Here is a 5,099-nt window from a genome sequence, read left to right as displayed (position 1 = left end):
TCAACTCATTTCTCGGCAATATAATGACTATTAAAACTAGAACCATAAAAATAGAAATTGAATAGCTCAGCACTGAGCCAGAGGCTCAACTCACTTCTCGCCAATAGAGTGATTTTTGGAAAACAGAATTTGCAAAGGCTCAACTCATTTCTCGCAATATGAGTTGAATTTTGAAAAATTGAAAAAAGGCTCAACTCAACTCTTTCTCGCAATATGAGTTGAATTTTGAAAAGAAATTAAAAGGCTCAACTCACCTCTCGCAATATGTTGATTTTTGAAAACAGAAATTAGGCTCAACTCACTTCTCGCAATATGAGTTGAATTTTGAAAACAGAAATTAAAAGGCTCAACTCATTTCTCGCAATATGAGTTGATTTTTGAAAACAGAAATTGAAATTACCTCAGCGTGTCCTGAGGCTCAACTCATCTCGCAATATGAGTTGATTTTTTTGAAAACAAATTAAAAAATTGAAAAACCTCAGCGTGTCCTGAGGCTCAACTCACCTCTCGCAATATGAGTTGATTTTTTGAAAGCAGAAATTGAAATACCTCAGCGTGCTTGAGGCTCAACTCATTTCTCGCAATATGAGTTGATTTTGAAAACAGAAATTGAAATTACCTCAACGTGTCTTGAGGCTCAACTCATTTCTCGCAATATGAGTTGAATTTGAAAGCAGAAATTGAAATACCTCAACGTGTCTTGAGCTAACTCATTTCTCGCAATATGAGTTGAATTTTGAAAACAGAAATTGAAATACCTCAACGTGTCTTGAGGCTCAACTCATTTCTCGCAATATGAGTTGAATTTTGAAAACAGAAATTGAAATTACCTCAACGTGTCTTGAGGCTCAACTCATTCTCGCAATATGAGTTGAATTTTGAAAACAAAGATTGAAATTACCTCAACGTGTCTTGAGGCTCAACTCATTTCTCGCAATATGAGTTGAATTTTGAAAAGCAGAAATTGAAATTACCTCAACGTGTCTTGAGGCTCAACTCATTTCTCGCAATATGAGTTGAGTTTGAAAACAAAATTAAAAGGCTTAACTCACCTCTCGCAATATGAGTCAATTTAAATATAAACTAAAAATACCTCGGCGTGCCCCGAGGCTCAACTCACTTCTCGCAATATGAGTTGATTTTGAAAAGAGAAATTAAAATACCCACTTCGCTAACTATTTGAAAAATAAATGAAACAGAATGAAATACCTCAACGTGCTTGAGGCTCAACTCATCTCGCAATATGAGTTGATTTCTAAAAAGAAATTAAAATTACCTCAGCGTGTCCGAGGCTCAACTCACTCTCGAATATGAATTGATTTTGAAAAACAAATATAAAAGGCTTAACTCACCTCTCGCAATATGAGTCAATTAAACATAAACTAAAAATACCTCGACGTGCCCGAGGCTCAACTCACTTCTCGCAATATGAGTTGATTTTTTTAAATTTAAAAATACCTCAACGTGTCTGAGGCTCAACTCATTCTCGCAATATGAGTTGAATTTTGAAACAGAAATAAAAGCATCAGAATACTAAAACATGTTATCTGGTGGAACTCATGTGTCTTTTCCTTTATGCAATATAACTATCATCATATCTTCTTATTCTACTGGAGTACTTGTATATGTCATGCATGTTATCATGATATGTACATGTTTGTCTTAAATGCATTTATGCCTACATGATTATGCAGTGCTCCTTAAGCATTGGTCGTATGTCATTTTCGCCATGATTGTTGAGGATCTGCGTTCATTGCTTTGATTCTCGACCTTCTCTTCAGGCCTCATACCTGTCTTCGAGCTTTACGAGTAATCGACGTTTCTCAGATATCACCCTTTTGCCCTTGGTTAAACTTTGTTCTTGCTTTGAAGATCTTGCACTTATCAAATTCTTATCCGGGTAATGCTTGACATTTCTTTTGTTTAGAGCATGTCATTTCACTATTTATCATTAAATAAACACATAATGAGATACATGAGAATGGTCAGGTAGGGACAAAAAGGATATCTCATATTCCTTTATTTCAAATGTGGCAAACAAAGAAAGTTAACCAATGAGAGTAAAAATGTCAAAAAGAAAGAAAAGGTCGTATACAACGGATACAAATGCTCTAGATATTCAACACATGAACTCTTCCACGTTCCTCAATCAATAACTTTTCGAGCATGGCTTCTTGCGTAGAAAATTTTGAGCTTTCAGAAGTGCTTCAAATACTGTAGTCTCACTACTTGACCTACCGTTCGACCGCCAGGTTGTTTCATTAGGACGCCCTCTCGGGTTTTCATCCTAATCTTTTTGTACTAATCAAGACGCCCTTTTCGGGTTTTCGCCCTGATCCTTTTTTTTTTAGATGCCCTTTTGGGTTTTCATCTTAAGCATAATATTTCTTCACCACATCTGAATTCACCGGATTCGGTAACTCCTTCCCATCCATCTCGGTAAGGATTAAAGCTCCTCCTGAGAATGCCTTTTTTACAACGTATGGTCCTTCCCAATTTGGTGCCCATTTTCCTCGTAGGTCTTTTTGTATTGGGAGAATCTTTCTTAGAATGAGTTCTCCTTCATGGAACTCTCTTGGTCGTACCTTCTTGCATGGGCTGCGATCATTCTCTTTTGGTACATTTGCCCATGACAAATTGCCCTTAGACGTTTTCTTCAATGAGGTTCAACTGATCATATCGAGCTCGAACCCATTCTGCTTCTTCTAACTTTGATTCCATCAATACTCGCAGAGAGGGATCTCAACCTCGATAGGTAGCACAGCTTCCATTCCATAGACTAGAGAGAAAGGAGTTGCTCCCGTAGATGTTCGCACAGATGTGCGATATGCAAACAAAGCAAATGGAAGTTTCTCGTGCCAATCTTTATATTCTCAGTCATTTTCCCAATGATCCTCTTAATGTTCTTGTTAGCTGCTTCAACAGCCCCGTTCATCTTTGGGCGATAGGGCGAGGAATTATGATGCTTTATTTGGAACTGCTCGCACACTTCTTTCATCATCTTATTGTTCAGATTCGTGGCATTATCTGAGATGATTCTTTCAGGCAAACCATATCGGCAAATGATTTCCTTTTTCAAAAACTTGCACACTGCAGTCTTCGTCACATTGGCAAACGAAGCGGCTTCAATCCATTTTGTGAAGTAATCGATAACCACAAAAATGAATCGATGTCCATTTGAAGCTTTTGGAGAAATTGACCCTATGACATCCATGCCCCACATAGAAAAAGGCCACGGAGAAGTCATGACATGAAGGGGTGAAGGGGCTACATGAATTTTATCGCCGTAGATTTGACATTTGTGGCATTTTCTGGCAACATTGATGCAGTCACTTTCCATTGTCAGCCAATAATAACCGAGTCTCATGATCTTTCTGGCCATATTGAAACCATCGGCATGCGTTCCGCAAATTCCCTCATGGACCTCTTCAAGTATTTTTCTGGTTTCAACATCATCCACACATCTCAAAAGCATCTGATCCTTTCCTCTTTTATACAGGATATCCCCATCAAGAACAAATCCCACTGCCATTCTTCTAATTGTTCTTTTATCGTTCTCATTCGCTTGTTCGGATACCTTTGATTCTTGATATATTCTAAGATATCATGGAACCAAGGCCGTCCGTCTACTTCTTTCTCAATGCTACAACAGTGTGCAGGGACCTCGTATATGCTCATTTTGAGGGGCATTATTTCTGCTTCTCTACTTGCTTTGAACATTGAAGCCAAAGTGGCTAGGGCATCAGCCAGTTGGTTCTCTTCTCGTGGGAAGTAATGAAAAGTTATTTCTTTGAATTCCTTGGTCAATCCAGCACTAAATCGCTGTACTTAATCAATTTTGAGTCCCTCACTTCCCATTCTCCACGGATTTGGTAAATCACTAGGGCTGAGTCCCCGTACACCTCCAAGATCTCGATGTTTCGTTCGATAGTGCACGAAGCCCCATGATACAGACCTCATATTCTGCGATATTATTGGTACAGAAGAAGTTCAGTCTTGCAGTGAACGGATAATGATTCCCGTCTGGTGATACCAGGATTGCTCCAATTCCATGCCCTAAAGCATTTGACGCACCATCAAAGCACATCTTCCATGACTTCTCTTTTGATGACTCGGATTCTATTTCTGTGATGCACATTAAGTCTTCGTCTGGAAATCGAATCTTAAAGGCTCATATTCCTCTGTCGTTCGAGTTGCTAAGAAGTCAGCTATTGCGCTCCCTTTTATTGACTTCTGACTTACATAGCAATGTCATATTCCGAAAGGAGGAGCTGCCATCGTGCCATTCTTCCTGATAGTGCCGACGATTCCATCATGTATTTTATTGGTCCAGCTTTGAAATTAGCCATGTCGTGTGATACAACATATATTGTCTGAGTCTCCGAGCTACCCAAACCAGAGCGCAACAATATTTCTCAACGGACGAATATTTTGCCTCATATTCAGTGAACTTTTTGCTGAGGTAGTAGATCGCCTTTTCTTTCTTTCCTGACTCGTCATGTTGTCCAGTACGCAACCCATTGAACTTTCGAACACTGTCAGATACAAAATTAATGGTCTTCCCGTAGTTGGCGGTACTAGCACTGGAGGACTGGACAAATATTGTTTTATCTTATCAAAGGTCACTTGGCATTCCTCGTTCCATTCTCCCGGGTTATGTTTTCGAAAAGCTGAAAGATTGGGTCGCATTGGTTGGTAAGTTGAGCGATAAATCGGGCGATGTAATTTAATCTCCCTAAAAATCCTCTAACTTCCTTTTGCGTGCGCGGAGGTGGTAATTCTTGGATGGCTTTTATTTTATCTGGATCAACTTCGATACCTCTTTCACTGACAATGAAGCCTAGCAACTTTCCCGAGGTAGCCCCGAATGTACATTTGGCTGGATTAAGCTTTAGCTGAAACTTTCTCAGCCTTTCGAACAACTTCTTGAGGTTCATTACATGCTCTTCTTCTCCTCGAGATTTAGCAATCATATCGTCGACGTAGACCTCTATTTCTTTATGCATCATGTATGGAATAACGTCACCATAGCCCTCTGATATGTTGCCCCAGCATTCTTTAACCCGAATGGCATCACCTTGTAGCAGAACGTTCCCCAC

The sequence above is a fragment of the Gossypium hirsutum genome, chromosome A13, assembly GCF_007990345.1.
Source record: "Gossypium hirsutum isolate 1008001.06 chromosome A13, Gossypium_hirsutum_v2.1, whole genome shotgun sequence".
In the NCBI taxonomy this organism is placed as follows: domain Eukaryota; kingdom Viridiplantae; phylum Streptophyta; class Magnoliopsida; order Malvales; family Malvaceae; genus Gossypium; species Gossypium hirsutum.
This window is presented reverse-complemented; position numbering follows the sequence as displayed.